This window comes from Monomorium pharaonis, chromosome 10 (genome assembly GCF_013373865.1).
Source record: "Monomorium pharaonis isolate MP-MQ-018 chromosome 10, ASM1337386v2, whole genome shotgun sequence".
NCBI classification, from domain to species: Eukaryota; Metazoa; Arthropoda; class Insecta; order Hymenoptera; family Formicidae; genus Monomorium; species Monomorium pharaonis.
In genome coordinates this window covers 16348857-16370772 of record NC_050476.1, presented here as the reverse complement: position 1 = coordinate 16370772, position 21916 = coordinate 16348857, and the positions used below count along the sequence as shown (strand labels likewise).

Here is a 21916-nt window from a genome sequence, read left to right as displayed (position 1 = left end):
ATACATATATACATAAGTTATAGAGTAGACTGTATAAAATCTTATTGTGTGCCATTGGCTTTGCCTCTAACTGGTTGATCAATTCGCCAATATATTTTATCACAAACTCGCCTTTAACGAAAATGATGGTGCTCGGCCGACGCTCGCTTGCTCGTAGGTTCTGATTGTTCCCGTTGCTGCAATTTCTAATCTCATTGCTGTTTTTTATCGAGACCTTCGTCGTAATCCGCGTACATTTTACCGTCGTCTATTACCATCTGTAATCCCAAATAGCACTGGATGTTCCAAGGACGTCCATTTTAAGTTCAATTCAGATCCGTATGTCCATGGACATAAAATGGACATTCATAGGATATCCATTATTGGAATTAAAACGGATGTTCTATTCAGAACGTCCTATGCTCGATATCTGATTTATGTCCGCACTTGGATCTTACTTTTATATAATTTATCTTTATTATTTTTAATATATATATACATATATATATATATTATTTACAATCTTTATAATTAACATTAATTTATAAATAATAATAAATTATATTATTTTTAATTTTCAAAAGGTTCATTTTAATTGTTCTACTTTTAGATATAATATGAAATATGTAATATGAAATAATACGTATTATTTTTTTATTTATGATTAACATTATTAATTATTGGTATCTTTTAAAATGTTTGTTATAATATATTATTGTTTCTTTTTCGTTTTTTATCGTTTTGTTTTTATTTTCGTTTTTTTCTTTTTTGGTTTTCTTTGTTTTTTTTTTTTTGGTTTTTTTTCTGACCAAAAGAGGGATACAGGAATTGGTCTGAGTCAAGCGCTGTCTCTGACCTAGTTTACACTGAGCACTTGGTACGCGTATCAAATAAATAACTAGTGAATGTGTTTAATCATTGGCTGATCAGCTTAAATTCACTACTTGATACGCGTACCAAGTGCTCGGTGTAAATTAGGGCTCTGTCTAACCAGTAGCATAATGGGCGCTAGACAGAGAAAGAAATTGACCCGGACCATATCTCTTCTTTGTCCTTCTGCCGGACACTTTTCAAGAGCTTTTTGCAGGAAATGCGCAGTCCATGCTTTATGTCGATGATTTTTACAAAATTTGGATTAATTCACTATTGCAGCAAGCTCTTTAATTGAAAAAGGCCCAAAAGAAACAATCAAATCATAATAGGTCCAAAATTTGGTTTATTTCGGACTTTCTATGAATGTCTGAAATTGTGACAAACGTATATCTCATGGACGTCCATTAAAGGACTTTCTATGAACGTACAAAGTTGTGCTAAACGTATATCCTATGGACGTCCATTGAATGTCTAACGGACTTTATTTGGACTCTTAATGAACGTCGAAATGTCCAGAAGCAGATATTCATTGGATATACAATGGATGTCTTTGTGCTATTTGGGATTATACGTCTAGAATTCGTCGCTGCTACCGTGTACACGTAACCGTTCTGTTTACGTACGTAGGTCAGAGCCTACGAGCAAGCGAGCGTCGGCCGAACATCATCATTATTTTCGTTTAGAAAAAATTTGTATTGGAAGATATTAGCGAATTAATCAATCGGGCAGAGGCAAAGCTAACGGCACACAATAAGATTCTTTGCTGCTCTTGTAACTTTTAATTTCTGAAAATTTTTAGGATTCTTACCTGACTGTGTAAAACATGCCGATAACCAACGAAAAACTAACCACTACCACGGCCATATTGATTTTAAACGGCCATATTGCTTTTTAGTTTACTTGTGCATGCAGATGGTGTTGGCGGAGCGAGTACAAATAAGGATAGCATATGGACATACAAAGTGGTCCATTTTAGGATATCCCTTCAATTTCCACAAATGTATACCCTATGGATATCCTCATAAGGTCCATGGACATCAGGACAAGAAATGGACATAAAACGGATATCCATAGGATATTCTGTGTTGTCTGGGTTATTTGCTAAAATACCCTAAAATGCAGTGCAAACTCGTGTGCAATCAACAAAAAACATCGTATCGACATGTTTTTTTTAAATGCTTAGAAAAGAATGAACTTTAAGAATCTGAATTAATATTAGCAAGATTTTAACGAGAAATTTGTGCAAAATGATAACAAACTTTTACTTTTTTCAATTAAAAAACACATATTTGGTTTTCATGCGATACAAAAGGTTCGCACACTTAACAAATCAAACTTTCGCGTAGGGATTCTCAAAGTAGAGTCTTTGCTCTTTAATTTAAAGAAAAGTGCATGTAATTTGAATAAATTTTCACAAAGTTGCATCACTTTGAAGATTGCCTAAAAATTGGTCAAAAATTTTGTTTCGTTTTTTTTGCGCCAGTGTAGATGTTTATTAAACTTTTTTAAGTCTTTTTTTAAATATACTTGGCTAACTGTATTGATTTTAAATTTATTTTGGAAAGCACGGGTTTATGTACTTGGCGTATCTTTTTTAGTTTTTTTGATGGAATTTTACTCCTTTTTGTATAAATTAAGAAATTACTTCTTTTTTTAATTACATTAAGTTTCATTATACATACTTTTAAATGCGTTAATTTGATATGTATGTCTTTATACCTATAACTTTGTTTTTATTACATTTTTTTCCATGTCTCTGTTCTCATCTTCCGAGTAATTTATAATATGAATTTCTAATTTATAACTGCCATCCGTGATGGAGTCACATCTTTAAATATTAAAAGTATTATGTTCTTTCTTTAAAATATTAAAAGATTTATAATTTGAAATTAAGTTCTTTTTTCACAAAAATAATTTATTTTAGAAAAATTAAAAAAATCTTGAATTTTCAAATATGTTTCCATGTATTTAGTACATCACTTAATCTTTTTGTATTTGTGTTTCACATTTCCAAGATTAAAGTTTGACACTATTGGTGGTCTAGTTTCTTTTCCGTTTTAATTTAGAATCTGCAAATATTGTAATGTAAATATTTATATTTTTTGTCACTTCGTTATTTTTTATGGCTAAACTTTTTCTGAAGCTTTGTTTTGGAATTATGTTTATAAATAATTAATCCATTAATGCCTGATACAACGAGCAGGTATGGTTTTTTTTATACTATACTGACGTTTGTTATTTTTATCATATTTTTTCCTTCCTACTGAATATCTAACTATTGTAATTATATAACTTTAATTATTGAACTTTATATAAACTTTTTTTAAAGTTAAAATTTATTTTTGACTATAATATTTCCTGAACATCACTGGTTTACCAAGAAATGTTTTCTTTTCCAGTTATTAAACTTTATTTAATATTTTGTAAAAGAATATGCGTCTTTAAATTCATTTAAGACTATAATATTTCATGAACATTACTGGTTTTCAAAAAAATGTCTTCTTTTTAATTATACATTATTTATTAATTATACATTTGATATACATTAAAATTTAAAGAATTACATATATTTAATATTATTCTTTTTCTTAACATTGTTATAACAACATTTTATAACAAGCAAAAATAGTAATATGTATATAAAATTGCAAAAAAAGGTAATCTTAATTACTACTCAAAAAAAAAAAAAAATAGGGAACACTTTTTGTATACCGAAAATTTAGGCTATTTTCAAACTGCTGCAACTCAGCAAAAAATCATCGTAGAAACGAAATCCAAAAAGCATTTTAAAGCTTGAAACTTCTTTTTTCAAATGCTTTTTGGCGATTTTAGTTAGGTTTTTTTTTATCAATGTGGCACAATGATAAAGCTTGACCCATGAAAATGAAAATTCTTTATGCAAATTTGCTGCGCTGCATCTCGCGTCAAAAAAATTATAGAATATTTTTGTTAGTTGCATTTTAGAGCGGAAACTTTTCCCTTTAATTTGAGTGGCTGTTCATTGCTGTACAATTTTTTTTGATCGAGTTATTGAGATTTTAATAAAAAATGGTCATTTTGACTTTCATCGCTTGTTATTCGTGAACATATCAACGTATAGCGCTCAGCAAAAAAGCGTTCGAAAGCTGAAAGTTTACACTTTTGAATGCAGTTATCAATTTTTTCACAGATTTACTTTTTCTAATAACAAATCGCGTTCAAAGTTTACGTAAAAAACCGCATATTTTACAGTTTCATTAATTCAAGGTACTGTTGTGAAGAAAGATCCAATCACATCGCTAAAGCAAAGTTTTATAGTACGATTACTCCCCAGTAATAAACACTAACGTTCATGAAATAAAACATTTGTATTCCACGTGTTTATCATTCTTGAAATTGCTTAAAACGTTTTTTTAAACATTTTCTACACACTTTTGACCAAGTTACAAAGTCAATCTTACTTTTTTTTTTAAATGACGTTTACCGTCGGCATTAGTGTTATCCAATGCGCACCATGTGGAAGATACCGGTCGGATTGTGCACATCACGCGCGCGCTTGTGGCTGTTTCTTGCGACTTCTTAAATATCGTTTTATGTTGTTTTAAATGCGTTCAAATGTCAATGCGGCAAAGTTTAGAGTCTAGTGAATCTGTTTATCTTTCCGCCGTCCGCCTGAATTCCTATCAATCTAAGGACAGAATTCATAGACCGATTTTAAGTTCAAGAATTGTCTTAAGTCTAGCTTCGAGCCGACTTGAGACTTACTTAACCAATGAAATAACAGCATTGACGTCTCAAGATCGTGCTTAAGATGGGTCTTGAATAAGATTCGACTATGAATACCGGCCTACGTATTACGGTAAAAGTTCCGGTCGTCTACTACGCAGTTTCCTATAGTGCGCGGCATCGGTCTTTAATCGTCCTCGTGGCGTAACCATAGAACTTATACTAATGGAAGGGGAATAGCGTATAGCGTATATCATCCGTATGCCGAAACTGTGTCCAACATCTGTGCGACAAGGATAGATAGAACATGACTTGACATGAAATGAGACAGAACTAGTAGTCTCACTTCTTGGACGGGTTCTTTTCCCCTTCCATTAGTATAAGTTCTATGGACGTAACACGCTCATTCTCAACGCCTTTCCTGACAATATTATAAATCTACACTAAAGGGGAATTAAACCCTCTCATCTCCCCCCTTTTAAATATCCCCTTGCAAATTGCAATAAATAATAATTAATGTAGTATTATTGTGCAGTTTAATACCGAAATCACTTTTTGGGATATATATACATACATATAAAACTGTTCGCACATTATCCGTAAGATTCCTATTCCGAATTAGTGTTATACCTTCTATTCTTTATTTGACGTATTTCTTAATTTGTTAAATAACGTTAGTACTTTGTACTTTGTTGATGCTTTTGTTGAGATTTTGAATCGCAGTCTAGATAAATATTTAAAAAAAATTTTGCAAAAATTCCAACGTACATGTACAATTTGCAGAATATTCCGTATTGAAAATGTAATAAACGGAAGTAGTTAATACTAAGAGAGATCTAACGCGGAGCTCCGAGGGCGAGCGGATGTGCGGGAGAAACTTGTTGGCGCACGGGGGTATGACGTCACGCGGATCGAGGAGTCTCGCGGAGCGGGAATTGCTGACGCAAGATTTTCGGATCCGTGATCTGTGAGCCTTAGAAGTGGAATCGTGGTCCGCACCCGTTGCCGCACAATGGGAAAATAAGGCATTTTTATGGACAAAAATCCAACCACAGGCCAATTCTTCACCAAATTTGATCAATTTTTTTTTTTAATTTCTCGTAAGATATTCTACTACAAGATAACACTGCGAAAATTTTGAAAACGCACAACGATTAGATCGCGTCTTCTAAAATCTCTTTAACTTGATAGCATTATATTTAATCCATTAAGGCCCATGCCTAACACAGTCGTGATAACGCGAAACTAACTACAGGATTCATAAGCGAAAAAGAAATTACCCGTGTTTTTTCTTTTTGCAAAATTAGGCTGTGTTAGGCATGGGCCTTAATGGATTAAATATATTGCTCTCAAGTTGAAAAAATTTTGGAAGGCGCGATCTAATTGTTATGCGTTTTCAAAATTTTCGCAGTGTTATCTTGTAGTAGAATATCTTACAAGAATTAAAAAAAAAATTGATCAAATTTGGTGAAGAATTGGCCCGTGGCTGGGTTTTTGTCCATAAAAGTGCCTTATTTTTCCACTGTGCGCCGCCGCCGCCGCCCGCCAAGCAGCATTTTTCGATTAACTTTCCGACTATGGACTACTTTTTTACTAATCACGTTGTAAGCGGTCCAAGAAAGTTATAAAATGTAACTTATAATTAAAAAATAATACTAATGTTTTTTAGACGTTGTCTTACGTTAAAATTACAATGTGCTTTTTTATCACTTTTCCAACGTCAAATATAAAACGGTTTAAGTTCTATTATCCGACGTTAAGATATTTAACCTTCGCCTGACGTTATATTGCCTGTACTCTGCACCACACTTTTCAAACGACTTTAATACGCAATTTCCCAACGCTAAAGTTCGATATAGTGTGGAACGTCGACTTTGCCATTTTTATTCCTCAAAGAGGAAGACAAATAATCCGCCATTTTCTAGTATATTTAGATTAATATTTTTTAACGCATTTTATTAACAATTTAAAGAATTTAAATAATATATCTGTTAAAATTAATTTCAACAACATGTCTATTTTAAAAGTAATTTTGATTAAAAAAAAAATAAAAATCTGCATTTTGAGAATTTCAGTTATTTAATAAAATATTTAGTAATTTGGAATATTTTAGAAGGAATTCGTTTAATTTCAATCTATTATTTTCACATTTATCAATAAAGTGGGTTTCGTTATAAATTTTCAGTACCGAGTTCGTGTATTTATGGAAAAATTACAATAGCATCAAAGACTACGCAAGCTACATTTTTCCTCTAAAGCCATTTTATTTGTGCCAAATTGATAAGTACATATTATGAGACATTTACTATGAGACACCAATGCCGTTATATGGTTTGTATAGAAGCACGAAAACTACACTTAAAATATTACGTATTGTAAAAAAATAACCTCGGGTTTAGCAAAGTATACAAAATCAAAGTTTACAAAAATTACTTACACCAACATTAAAACTGGTGGAAAAAATGTAACCTCAATTTAACTTAAATAAGTCGGCTTCCAACGTTGGTATAACTTAAATTTGATTTCCCAAATTAGTGCAAAAGAGAGTATAAACGACGTAGCGAAAACATTGGATACCAACGTTAAGTGTGTTTATCTTAATATCGGGCGGACGTCAAAATGCTGCTTGGGCCGCCATCGCCGCGGTGATCGCTATCTGCCTCTATTGCGAATCTGTCTCTCCCTCGCCCGTACGCGATATCTTTCAGCGTCCATCGCCGCGGTGCTCGCGCTCTCCTTCTACTGCGAATTTTTCTCTCTCGCCCGTACGTGACACCTCCAATCGCACAGTTTTATCATTATCTCATTCTTTCTCTTTCATCCGTTGCGTTCTTTCATACGCGGTCTCCCATTTACATACAGGCGTTCCTACCCATCTCATCTATATATGTACCTCCTTCTCAGTTTTGCACACGCCATTATACCGCAAAGGAATAGGGAAGAGAAAGAAAATCAGTTAGAATAATTATTTATATACTTCTTTAATTATTTATTTCATAATTCGTCGTACATCTATCTTATCATCGAATTATTTTGAAATGTTTTTAAGAGCAGATAATGTAATATAATTTTTAAACATTACAATTATAGTAAAACGTGTATAATTTTTAATATTTTACTAAAATATTTTTCATAATGTCATATAAAAAATGAAGAAATACATTTTTTAAATGTAAAATGGTATAAAGTCTCATCATAATAATGTTGTATTATATACATATATATTATACATCACATATTTGCATTAACAAGTATCTTTACCGTAGGTACCCAGCAAACACAGAACATTGCGGCAATGTTGTAATATTGCTGTGATGTTGCTACAATGTTATAACATTGCCGCAATGTTGCTGCTATGTTCTGTGTTTGCTGGGTATAGTTTGAACATTCAGAGGCTTCTAATTTTATTATTTTTATATTAATAATATAATATTTTTGACATTTAATATATATATCACGTATATTAGTCTAGGTTATTATTATTTTATTTTTTAATTTTTTAAATTGTTTCGCATACCAATATTTATCATTTACATTACGTATATTTATATATACAGGGAGTCCCAGATCATACTGGTCACTGTTCGTAAAAAGGTAGATGGGATCGAGATGAACATAAAAATCCAATATTGTTATGGGTTTGGTCTGCTAATAATCGAGATATAAATTTTTTAAATTATGCAAATGAGAGCGCGCCTTGCGTGCCGAAGGAAGGGCTCGAGCCGCTCGAGCCATAGCACGGCTTAAGCGAGAAACACACGCTTTCCATAAGACGTAACAGTAAGGTTTCGACGCATTGGATTGGGTACCGTAACCGTAACTGGCTAAATCGAGTATGTGATTGGTCAAAATTATGACTTACTGCTTAAGTTTTTTTGTATGCCACAGCCTTTACTCAAGCATTGGCTGCCGACGGCAGCTGTGACGGCGGAGGGAGAAAGGAGAAGCGTGGCGTTGTCGCCGTTCCCACGTCTCGCCGCACCGCGCCTAAGCTCACGTCGATGGCTGCTACGCACATTCACGATTATATGACGAGATTATGAATTATTAATAAAAATAGGACAAATTCAAATCGTAATAAATTTCTGTAAATAAGAAAGTCGAAAGAGAGAAAGCGATGGAAACGTATGGAACCTGCAAATAATATAATATTTGCCGCAAATTCTCTAATCATTTTTTATGTAATATTAAATTAACGAAGATTTATCACGATTGATTCTTTATACATTCTCCTTTCGTAACCATCTTATTACAAAATTACAAAATGCACGAAATACCATCACTAATATACACTCTTTGTAAAATAACGATAGAAAAATATTCACGTTTGATCTAAGGACTTCAGAATAAATTATTTGATGCGACTTCTACGGTAATTATAAGTAATTAAAGATTAATGTTATATCCAGTATCGTTAGTATGGTTAACTACAAAGGATTTTCTCTTGTATGATAGAGAACTTCGAGTTTTTCCTATCGTTAATACATTGTAAGTCACTGAAAATCTGTCGTAATTAATAATGCAATTAAAGGTAAAACAAACTGTAAGTTTTCTATGGTTATGAAAGAAAATCCTTCGTTGTGTTAACAATACATGATTAAAAATAAAGTTTTAAATTGTCGCTATATCGACACGAACTTGTGCGTGACGATAGAGCGATCCTCTGCAAACATTTTTTGGTCTCGGCGACCGTTAGAATACAATTCCTCTTAATTATTTTTCTTACAAGGACAACGAGAAGAAAAACGTTAAGTCCACTGGACGTAAAAATGAAACTCAAATAATATTGATTGGAACTTTTGTTAAAAATGACGTATAAAAATTGCAGCAACGTTCTGCTTCATTTTTATAAAAAACTCTAGAATTGTAGAAGTGTTAGTGAAATTATCTTCTTGATATTAAGTAAGTCACATTTCAAAGCAATACGAAAAATATAAAAATTTTACGGTTTGTTTGTTCTATTATTACGTTTAAATTTTTGTATAAATTGTAAATTTCATATAAAAGTAGCATTACGATTTAAATTAAACTTTTTACATTAAAATGTAAAATTATCTTAAAATGTAAAAAATATCGCTGCAAAAATTCACTTGAATTCACTTATTCGTTAAAAAGTTATCTATCAAAAATTATCACACACACGCGCAAAAAAAACTACAAAGTTCAATTTTACATACGAGTCAAGAGTAAATAAAAAATTTAATAATTAATAAAAGAATTCAGAATTTAAAAGTTTATACAGAAATTCAAACTTAATAATAGAACAAACCGTAAAATTTTTATGTTTTTCGTATTGCTTTAAAATGTGACTTACTTAATATCAAAAAGATAATTTCACTAACACTTTTACAATTCTAGAGTTTTTTTATAAAAATAAAGCAGAACGTTGCTGCAATTTTTATATTAAAAAGACAAAGATAAAAATATGTATTTCACGAATTTAGCAAAATATCTTTCCCTCTAAAGTATTTACAGAAACACGATAAACGTCATTTTTAACAACTGTTCCAATCAATATTATTTGAGTTTCATTATATGTCATATAAAATTTTTTTAACAAGATTACTATTTTTTAACATTTTTAACATTAAACACGATACGACGCTCAAAGAGAAAGTATCGTGCTGATTATTTATCGCAGTTTTAGTGATAAATTTTGCTAATTTTTCTCTTCGATCGTGCTTAACACTAAAAAGAAATGATAATTGTTAAAATTTTATTCAAATTATACACATAATGAAAGTAGAATAATACAAACTAAAGATGTTGTTAAACGTGGTAAAATTTATTGTATTTGTGTACTACGTAGTACTTGAGAGGGAAAGAGAGAGAGAGAGTGAGAGAGGGGGAGGGAGAGAGGTGTCATACTAAAATGCGCGAAATACTTATCCATAGTATGTTACACTCTTTGTAATAACACAGAAAAATATTCCCTCTTGATGTAACGATTTCACGATAGCTTAGACGCGATGCTACGATAATTATGCTTAAAAATTAATGTTCAACATCATGTATTGTTAACACAACGAAGGATTTTCTTTCATAACCATAAAAAACTTACAGTTTCTTTTACCTTTAATTGCATTATTAATTACGACAGATTTTCAGTGACTTACAATGTATTAACGATAAAAGAAACTCGTAGTTCTCTATCATATACATATATCATGTATTTGTTTATGTTATATATTTATTTCATTTTTATTAACTTATTAGATTTTTTCACGTTTATTATTTTCACCATTATATTTACCATTTACATTACAAAATAATTTTTTTAATATTTTGGTTTTATAAAATTGTATGTAGGCATATTGTAAAGCCCCTTTGAAGGACAAACCGGCTTTGCATGTATGTGTGTATGTATTGTAAATCTGTGGAAAATAAGTGATGAACTTTTTTGTACAAGAGATCTCGAGATTTCAGAATTATCAAGTTTATTATATTTTTTTCGCGTACCATATTTGCGTACAATATTCACCACTTACATTACGAAATAATTTTATGTTAGTTTTATAAAATTGTATGTGGGCACATTGTGAAGCCCGTTTGTGGCTTTGCGTGCATGTGAATCTGGAAAATAAATCAAATGAACTTTTTCGCGCAAAAGATTACGAGATCTCAGAAATGAGTGTACCAATTTTAATCGAAGTGGTTGCAATCGAAAGCTTTCATCAATAATTGTCGTACGCTTTATATACATATACATGTTTCAGCCAAACCACAGTACCTGTTAGAACATATTTAATTTCTACGCCTGAAAACCCAGCAAAACAATATTAAAAAAATGTTTTCAATAATATTTAAAAAACATTTTAAAAAACCTTTCCAAAAACGTTAAAAATAATGAGATAAGTTCCCTTTTTTAAATTAAAAAAATGTTTTTTTTAATGTTTGGACAATATTTTTTTAACCTTTAATAAACATTTGTTTTAAAATTTAAGAAAATGTTTTTTTAACATTTGGTAAATGACTTTTTTAATATTTACAACAAAAGCAAAAAATTGATTGCATTATTAAATAATTTTATACATTCAACGTAACTCATCAATCTAATAAATTTCTACGACAATTTTGTAAAAAGGAGAAGACTACATACATGTTTCAGCCAAGCCACAGTACCTGTTAGACATATTTAATTTCTACGCCTGAAAAAACGGTCACCCATTCAAGTGTCAACCACTCCCGATGTTGCTTAACTTCGAAGATTGTACGCATCCTAATGCTTCGTGATCCATGAATACTTTATGTAAACGCACACATATTTGGTATACATTATTTCAATAGACGTTGTCAGAAGGATGAAACATGTATAGTTAACTTATATTTGTATAAATAAATATAAATATAAAGTATTACAATTTTTTACTGATTTTCACATATGCGAAATAGTATGTGAAATATGAAAAGATCTATTTTTGTTCTGTTCGTAAAAAAATGAATAATAAATGTCATTTCTAAAAAATATTAATTAAATATTATATAAATATATGTCCCAGATTATTATTTCAAATAATTAATTATTGTAACAAATATTAAATTAATATTAAATAAAAATTTTTTAAATAACTTTTAATATGTTTTTTTAAAGGTTTAAATAAATATTACATAAATATTAAATGAATGTTATGTAAATATTATTTTAAACGCTTTATTAAAATAATAAATTAATATTAAATAAATATTAATTAAATATTATATAAATATTTGCTCTAAATCATTATTTCAAACAATTAATTGTTGTAACATAAATATTAAATTAATATTAAATAAACATTTTTTAAATATTTTTAAAATATTTTTTAAAGGTTTAAATAAATATTACATAAATATTAAATGAATGTTATATATGTAAATATTATTTTAAACGTTTCATTAAAATGTTAAATTAATATTAAATAAATATTAATTAAATATTATATAAATATTTGCTCTAAATCATTATTTTAACAATTAATTGTTGTAACATAAATATTAAATCAATATTAAATAACATTTTTTAATATTTTTAAAATATTTTTTTAAAGGTTTAAATAATATTACATAAATATTAAATAATCTTATGTAAATATTATTGTAAACGTTTTATTAAAATGTTAAATTAATATTAAATAAATATTAATTAAATATTATATAAATATTTGCTCTAAATTATTATTTTAAATAATTAATTATTAAAATATAAATATTAAATTAATATTAAATTAATATTTTTTAAATATTATTTTAAATACTTTTTTAAATTTAAAATAAATTTTGAATAAACATTAAATAAATGTTAGATAAATAATTTTCTTAAACTATTATTTTTAATAAAAAATTAATAATTTTTAAATATTAAATAAACGTTAAATAAACGTTTTATAAATATTTTTAAAAATAATTATTTAAAAATAAATAATTTATATAAAATAAATGTTTAATAAATATTAAATAAATATTATTTGTACAATAAACGCTAATAATGTAAAAATAATCAAAAATAAATATTTAAAAAACATTTATAAAATATTGCTTGCTGATTGGGTTGTTGAATGCCAATTTTGAAATTTTATCTCAAAAAATTCAAAATTTGTTTCCAAATAAGCGACAGGCATTTTTGTAACAAATTTTTTTATTTTGTTACAAATAAGATAAGTTTTTTAGTAAAACTTAAAATAAAAGCAAAACTTTGTAACAAAATAAAAATAAAAATAAAATTCTTTACCAAAAATACGAGTGTTCAGTAAAATACTTTTATTTCAGACAAGAAAACATTTTGGTTGTTGATACTAAACATTTTGGCTATCGATAACTAAATATATTTCAGATAAAAAAACCTTTTGGTTATCGGTACTAAAATTTTGGTTGTCAATACTAAATAAAAAGAACCAAATTTTTTTGTTAGGACAACAAAATATTTGTTTGTTCCTATTTTTACCAAATTATTTGGTTCAGTCTACCAAATTTTGGTTGTGTCAAGAAAATTGTTTTTTCAGTATAATGTATGCGTTTAAAAAGATACCTGGTGAGGCGCGTTTGAGATCTCAGGCAGTCCCGCTTAATTCCATCTGTGCTTACAACAGTAATAGAGAAAGTGTGGGTTTGAAATCCGGATAAAAGTCAAAAGTATTTAAAGTTTTAAATGTCTTATATATAGAATGTTTACTAAACAAATTTTTAGAATCGTTACCCTCCACCCCCCAAAAAAATGGATATTAGTATGATCAGATGTAAAAATATATAATTAGATACGAAAAGATCTAATAATATGTAATCATATATAATCTAATCCGAAATTTGGCGCGATATAATCATGTATAATCATAAAAATATATAATTAAATATGGAAAGATCTAAAAATATATGTTTTTTATATGATTATATAATAGGTATTATATATGATAATAGGAAATTCGGAATAAAGACATTAAAAAATATCGAAAAGAATTCTCTGGAAATGTTCACGCGAAAAAACAATGGAGGATGTTTTAAATTGGCTGTTTGTGTCGTCAGATCCTTTTATAAATTTAAGGAAACTGCCTCAAAACAAAGTGAAAGAATTATTGCCTGAAGCAATACAATTACTGTCGAGACCAGATTTGGATACAGAAATAACTTCTAATTATAAAGAGAATTGGCGATTCCGATTCAGATTAATTAATTTTTATTTAATTTATTTCAAATTAATTATTCAATTCGGACTGAATAATAATAATAATTTATATCTATTTATAAAAAATGTAAGAATAAACTCTTATAGCTGCACATAGATTAAAATTTTTTTTTTGAATTTAATTCTTAATTGACAAGTCCAAAAATTAATTTTCAGCCAGATCGGATAAGTATTTGATAGTTCGTTCCGCCATATTAAGACCGCCATTTCGTTTCCAGATAATTACACATCGGATTCATAATCAGCGACCCCAAAAACATAAATTTACCAATTTTTGTGCAATTCTGATGATTCCTCGATTTATGGCCACGTTTTAGCCAAAATTTCCCACTGTGTGGCGGCGCCCGCGCGATAAACATACTTCGAAAAAAGTATTAGACGCCGGCGACCGCCTCGGAGTTCGGAGTTAGAACGGAGTTAGAAGGGGCAGAGGAGAAAGGGACGAACCGGCCGTGAAAGTAGCGAAGTGCGTGACGGCTCACGCTGATCGCAGCCGAGCCAGCCGAGCGCGCGTGCCTCACGGATAGGAAGAGTGCAATGTGTGCGTGAACGTGCCCGGCTTGAAATCGCATCACAGAGCCGATTGTAATCAACGACCTCGTGAGTTGAAAAACTCGATAGCGTGCACGGGGGCCTCGTATGGAGAATCCGGAACTGTTCAGGCTACCGAAACGCCGGTGACGCAATAAGAAAACAGTAGAAAGATAGAAAAAATTCGGGAATGTATGCCGAGTGGCTTCCGTTTGGGGCTAGCTTGCGATAAATTCTTTGAAGCATCAGGATTACATGTTCTACTTTCCCATTCAGTTCTTCCTGTCTTCCTCTACTAAAACTTAGAGAACAGCAGCAACATGAGAATCTAAAATAAAGTAATATAATAATCAAATAAAATCAAATAAAAATTATTTTAAAAAATTAATGATAAAAATGAATTTTATTTACTACTTAATAAAAACTTGTTATAGTGTTAAAATAACACAAATTACACTTACGACTTGGTTGAAGAGTTTCATGGGACGTAGAATTAATATCTTTGTTTGTTGAGATATTCTCAACAAAATTTGTTTTTATGAGATATGAGGATGTTTCATGTGTTAATTTTTTTCCACAGGTAAATTATTTGATGGTGGTTTGACAGGTAAATTATTGAAATACAATGGATTGTTGTTTACTGTAACGAATAATTAATTAAAAGTCAATATTCGAACTCGTAAGATTAGCGAATTATACGGCGCTCTTCGTATCCCACGCACGCTTCGATGTACGGGGAGCGGGGAGCGCTCTCCCATTAGACTAGTTGAGTGACGAAGACAACACTTTACTACATATATGTAGAGTCCTATAATCAGAGAAGCGCGAACTCTACCTCCACCTTGCCACCCGCTGCCATCTTAGGATCGGACAGCCGCGTAGGTTGCGTATATGTGTACCTACCATGATTACATGTGTGCATTTATTTACATTGTGTAACAACACACATATAAGTCACGTGAACCCGACCAATCAGAAAGTAGGAACAAGATCGCGCTTCTCTATTATAGGACTCTAACTACATATCGTTCTATCCCATAGAATAGAAGATGCGGACAGCTCCGCTCACAGAAGGTTGCTTCTACATATATTATATGTATATCTCTGTAGGACGAACCTGCTGTGAACGTAGCCGAGTGCGCGACGGCTCACGCCGCGCCGATCGCAGCCGAGCGCGCGTGTTTCACGGATAGGGGGAGTGTGACGTTTGCGCGAGCGTGCCCGGGCTTGAATTTCAAGTCTTGAAATCGCATTACAATGGGCTTGATGGCCATCTTGAGTCCATACAACTCGTGCCATGAGACACCGGCTCACGTATCTCTCAAAATCTCCTCCGTGATTACCACAATCAAGAATAATGAAATCTAGGAGAAAAATTTTTCATCGGTGACTTTACCTCACACGCCCCCTCTCCCACGCTTTCACAATCTACATAGAATTACACTATATGTTTACGTCCACAATCCGAACGTTCTCCCGTAACAGGAACGTTAGAAAATACATCGTCACGCGCCGTCGTCAGAATAACATGTTTCTGTTCAGCGTCCTTCGCTTGCGCTAACATCTGTCTGAATTTTGCAACGGTTCCGAGACCAAAATACTATACATTATCATCGTAAAATAAAATTGATTAATATTATAAAATACCACAATATCGAGACAAAAATGTCTTTATTTTTGAAGGGTAGTTTTACTTTTTCAAAGCGTTTTTGAGCACCAACTTATTTTTTAATTTATGTATTTACTCGCTGTAAATATGACCGATTTCTTCGTATTATGTGTTTGATGTAATAAATTGTTAAACGAGATAGAGAAACAGTAAATTAAATTTAATACTTGCTTGATTATGTTGTAGTTAAAACGTAGGCTCAATAAGTGGTAAGAGGACCAACGATTTAAATAAGTGCGTTATTAACCATGGACCATTACATTATCACCGTGAAACTCGTTGCGGACACGATCGTCAATGTACGTGGAAAAGCGATGATAAAACGCTCACTTTTCGGATCTACACGACTTTTCTTATAAGGGATTATTATTATTAATCGTATAATTTACAGATAAATTATTTAATATTTACTTATTTTTTACACTCGTAAAACGAATGACAGCGATTTATCATCATCTCAATATGCAGTATATATTTTATAGGAAACTGTCACAGATAACTTTTAAAGATCTCTAATGTTGAATTTATATACTGAACAAGAACTATGTCTTTTCTTAAAACGAAATTTCGTATTTTGGATTTTGTACCTTCTATCATAGGACACGTAAAATAAAAAATAAGAAGTTTTCTTATACACAGTTTTCTTATACAAATCGAATCCTTTTGATTGATCTTAGTCAGTACTTAGATGGTTCAGTCGTTATTACGATTTACATGGTTATCTTGTGTGCAAGTCGCATACTTGCGTATGTATAATACTCGAGCATCTCACGCTTCGCGTTCACTTGGCACGACACTACCACCGTGTTCTGTGATGATATGTATACATAATTAGGTTATTTCTTTGTGTAGTAAAACATATTCTGTTTCAGATTCACAATGGTACTTGCGGAATTAACCGGAACTTTTCTTTTGCGTTGAGCATTATATATTGTTATAAGATGTGATTTTCAATTTCTGGTACAAGAGGGATGTTTTTTACATCAAATCTGTTGTATCAACCGGAAATATCTCACCATTTATTTCTGAAAAAATACAAACAGGTATCTCTAATATTTATTAAAATATTTTCATATACAATGTAAATATATAATAAAATGTATTTTTTTGTGTACAAATTTATACGTTACATTATATATTTTATACATATAGCTTAATTGAATTTTTTGTAAACAAGTAAAGATGGAAAAACTATTTGGTTAAAAGTTATGATGAATTTTGTAAGTAGGACATATATTATTCAAGAAATACGAAAGGGTTAAAATGATAGCATTAAGTATACTTAACGAACACAAAGTTTAATAAAAACAACTCAGTGAACACATTTTATAGCGGCAATATAACATGGAAGTTACATGTAATTTAACATTGTTATTCTTGTTATATGTAGGTGCTATATGACATGGAAATAACCTGTTACGTAATATTTGTTATACGCAAGTGATCTAGCTGTTATACATCGTTTTGGCGTTACAGTTACTCAACAAAAATTGTATAATCGTAACATAACACGTTCGTATCAATGTTATTACGGAACGATGCGTCGTAGTTGACTCAGAAATTAGACATAACATATCCTGAATGACAGATCTATTTAATAATAAAAAAAATTATTATAAAGATAATGTTTTCAAAAATAACGGTTTGTCTACAATTACTGCAAACGAAAAATGCACAAAATCTAAATTCATCATGTGCTAAACAAAAACAGAATAATAAATGTATACTATTCAATTTTTCTTAAAATTATGATCTATATAGTTAACCATCTAATTAATCATTTGAACGCTTCAAAGATTAGTGCTAAATAGATCGCAATTTCCATCAAATTATTAAGGTTATAAAAAAAGATAAATTTAACAATGAAATTAATAAGTAAATAAATTAATGCTATTTATTTTTAATGTTTTGCAAAATTTAATTGCTTTTATAAAAAATAATATAGTCGCGTCAGTTTACATATAGGTACATGTAGACAATAACAAGTATCCATATCGATGAGTCAAATTGGCGTAGCAGGTAGAGTACAAGGTTTGTAATGCTAAGGTCCCAGGTTCAAACATAGCAGCGGCAAGTAAGAGTAAAATAAAAAATAACAATTTAAATTTAATTAATTAATAAAAATTTATCCTAAATGTAATATGTGCTGTTGATAAAAATAATTTCAAAAAAATGAAATTTTTATTTTATTTTATTTTTCTTTGTAACTGTTGTGTAACGGTTAGATAACATGTAATTATAACATGTTATATTGCTGAGTCGGAAATTGTAACTTACATGTAAGTTACGTGTAATTTCAGAGTAACGTAACCTGTTATATTCGGTTACATTGCTGTTACACTGCTGCTATATTACTGTGTTCACTGGGAAATTAGGATTATGTATTATATACAGGGTGTTCCAGACTACATGGATCAATGCTTAAAAAAAGGTAGAAGGGATCGAGATGAACATAAAGGTTCAATATTGTCTTGGGTTACGTCTGCCAATAATCAAGATATTAATTGTTCAAATTATGCAAATGAAAGCGCGCCAAGGGAAGGGCTCGAGCCTACTAATGAGTCATAGCACGGCCTGCTGTCTCGAGCATTGGCTGCCGGCGGCGGGGGGAAGAAGAAGCGCGCCGTGCCGCTGTTGCCCGTGCTTCGTCGTTGTACGCTCCCACGTCTCATTGTACGGCGTCTAAGCTCGCGTCGATGACTGCTCGAAGACATTAAAACTTGCTATTTCAGCAGTAAAATTTGGGTCAATGCTATTAAACTAAGGCTGCCTTCCTTTTAGGAAACACATTAGACATAAGTATCGTTTTATCTTTGTTACTCATTGAACATAAAAAAAGATAGAACGATACTTGTGTCAATTGTGTTTTGTGTTCTCTAAAAAAAAAGCAGCCTAAGATCGGTTTCTTCCAACATAGATAAGCTTTATTCTTGAGTTAACTTACTTGTTATCTCATTCTAGTTTCAAAAATTAGAAAAAGATAGATAAAGGTCAAGTATTAGAACCGAGAAAGTTAATCTACGTTGGTAGAAAGGTAGGCCTAAGCCTAGGACCGGTCACCGAATTAAGGTATTTTGAAGCCCGAGGTTATTGACTCCATGGAGGCCCTTTAACGAAAATGAAATAGCTCGGGTGAGACCCTCTAACAAACAAGGCCCGGGGCTATAGTTCTCTTTAGCCCTCCCCCCCCCCCCCTCTTAATCCGAGCCTGCCTAAACCTAATAGAGGAGAAGATGGTAATATAGCCAGTGCAGATAATATGGCCACTCATATTATCTGCACTGGCCATATTACCATCTTCTCCTCTATTAGGTTTAGGCAGGCTCGGATTAAGGGGGGGGGAAGGCTAATGTCAAATAAGCTTTTTATCAGTTATTAAATAAGCTTTCATTTGAGAATATGTTATTACTTTATTATTTATTATATTTTATTACAATATAAATGTATTTTTTACAAAAAAGGAAAACATCTTTTGAAAAGTCAACTTTTTAATAAAAATTATATTAGATACATTGCATAGTATAACAGTAAAGTTATACATCACAGTTTTATTATTTAACATTATATTAAAACTTAATAATCAAAGTTAAATAATTTTATGTTGTAACATAAAAATAAAAGTTTCTCGGCATTTTTTCCCAATAAATTACTGCCTCTATTTGCATAAATCTGTCCAGCAGAGCTAAATAGTTGTTCGCTTACTACAGAAGTCGGTGGAGCTGATGAATATTTATTTGCAGCCTTTTGTAATTGTTTGAATGAAAACGGATAAGAGATAAGAGATGGTGCAATCGCTGGCGACGCTGGCGTCGATGTCAGCCGACAGTTTTCGGCTGACACCGAAATTTACTCTTAATTTCGGCCAAAACCGAAATCAAGTTGAAATCTTGATTTTTGGCCGAGACTAGCCGTAACCGAAACCGAAACCGAAATTTCGGTCGGATTCTATAATAATATCCACATATATTTAATCATGCATATTTATATATAAATTAAAATAAACAAACACGAGGAAAGAATAATTATTAAATACTTTTACATTACATGTTTCTTTCTATATAATTTAAGATTATCTTTTTTTGCAACTTTATATACATTACTATTTCTGCTTGTTATAAAATGTTGTTATAAAAAAGTTAAGAAAAAGAATAATATTAAATATTATCGCAGGACTTCGAATCTCTTTTTCTCTGTTGATACCGTTATGCTTACTTCCGCCAGTATTTCCTCTCCGTTCCGTACGCGTGACGTAAGCGTCATATATTCATCGAAAGGGAGAGAAGTAGAAGTACGTTTGTTCACATTAATAAAACACGACTTTTCTACAAACGTTAATTCGGAAATGCGTACCAAGGCAAGTAAAACCAAGTTTTGTACAATAATTCTGATGAAGTCTATAAAGCTGGCACAGCCACTTTTTAGCACGATCGAATAAAACTTACATAGAAATTTAGTGCTCTTTTGTTACTAATTAGTTGCTCCATTTCCGATTTTGTTACTCCAGTCGATTCGTAAAAAATAGAGGCTGTGCCAACTTAAAATTAAATAAGCACAATCCAAAAAAAATCATTTTTTTTAATGAAACAAATGCGATGGATTTCTTTAGATCTAATCAGTTGCTAATTAGTTGCTCTATATTCCTAAATTTTTTGCTCTATTATTAAACCCCGAAAACCACCCCCAAAGTTACCCTATAGCAATCAAACGTTCTAAAATTATAAATAACCACATATATGGAATGATAACGGTTCTTCGGTTTTATTGCTCGCAATTCTAATTTTGTTTTTCCATCCCTATCAATTGAAAACCACTCCTCGCCACTTCACATTAGCACAACACCCTAAAACTGAAAATAGAAGCTATATCTCGACTGGCTGGCTTAATCGATTTTGTTGCTCGCAGTTTATAACAATTCCGATTTTGTTGCTCCATCCCTATCGATTGAAAACTACCTCTAACCACTCTACGTTTATTAGCACGACACTAAAACTGAAAATAGTAACTATATATCGATAGCGCTTCATGGATTTTGTTGTTTGCAGTTTATAACAGTCACTTTATTGCAATAAACAATTAGCAACAAATTCGAAACTTGCATATCCTTCCAGCAACAAATCGAAAAAGACTTTAATACCGAAATTAATCGAGCAACAAATCCTGGAAGGATACTTTGTTCTTGAACGCGTCTCAGCACAACCACACTTTCAGCCAGTTTTTTGCAATAAACAATTAGCAACAAATTCAGAAATTGCATATTCTTCGAGCACCTAAATCAAGAAAGACTTTAATACCAAAATTAGTCGAGCAACAAATTCTGTAAGGGTATTTTGTTCTTAAACGCATCTCACCACAACCACACTTTCAGCCAGTTTTTTGCAATAAACAATTAGCAACAAATTCAGAAACTGCATATTCTTTGAGCATCTAAATCGAGAAAGACTTTAATACCAAAATTAGTCGAGGAACAAATTCTGTAAGTGTACTTTGCTCTTGAACGCGTCCCA

The 21916-nt window shown here is 30.9% G+C and overlaps 1 protein-coding gene and 1 long non-coding RNA gene across 3 annotated transcripts in view; both read right to left on the bottom strand.

Annotated features, from left to right (window-relative positions):
* Positions 1-7073, bottom strand: part of LOC118647631 — a 377709-nt gene extending 370636 nt beyond the window's left edge. Inside the window, exon 1 of one of the 2 annotated variants that reach the window (XM_036292889.1) lies at positions 6995-7073. The gene's annotated coding sequence lies outside the window, so the exon portion shown is untranslated. The remainder of the gene's footprint in view (positions 1-6994) is intronic. The other variant, XM_036292887.1, reaches the window with a different exon arrangement.
* Positions 7074-14954: 7881 nt separating this feature from the next.
* LOC118647650 lies at positions 14955-17441 on the bottom strand. Its single transcript, XR_004964819.1, has 2 exons — positions 15205-17441; positions 14955-15071 (listed from the first exon to the last, which is right to left on the bottom strand). It is a non-coding gene; the product is annotated as an uncharacterized LOC118647650 (long non-coding RNA).
* Positions 17442-21916: the final 4475 nt, after the last annotated feature.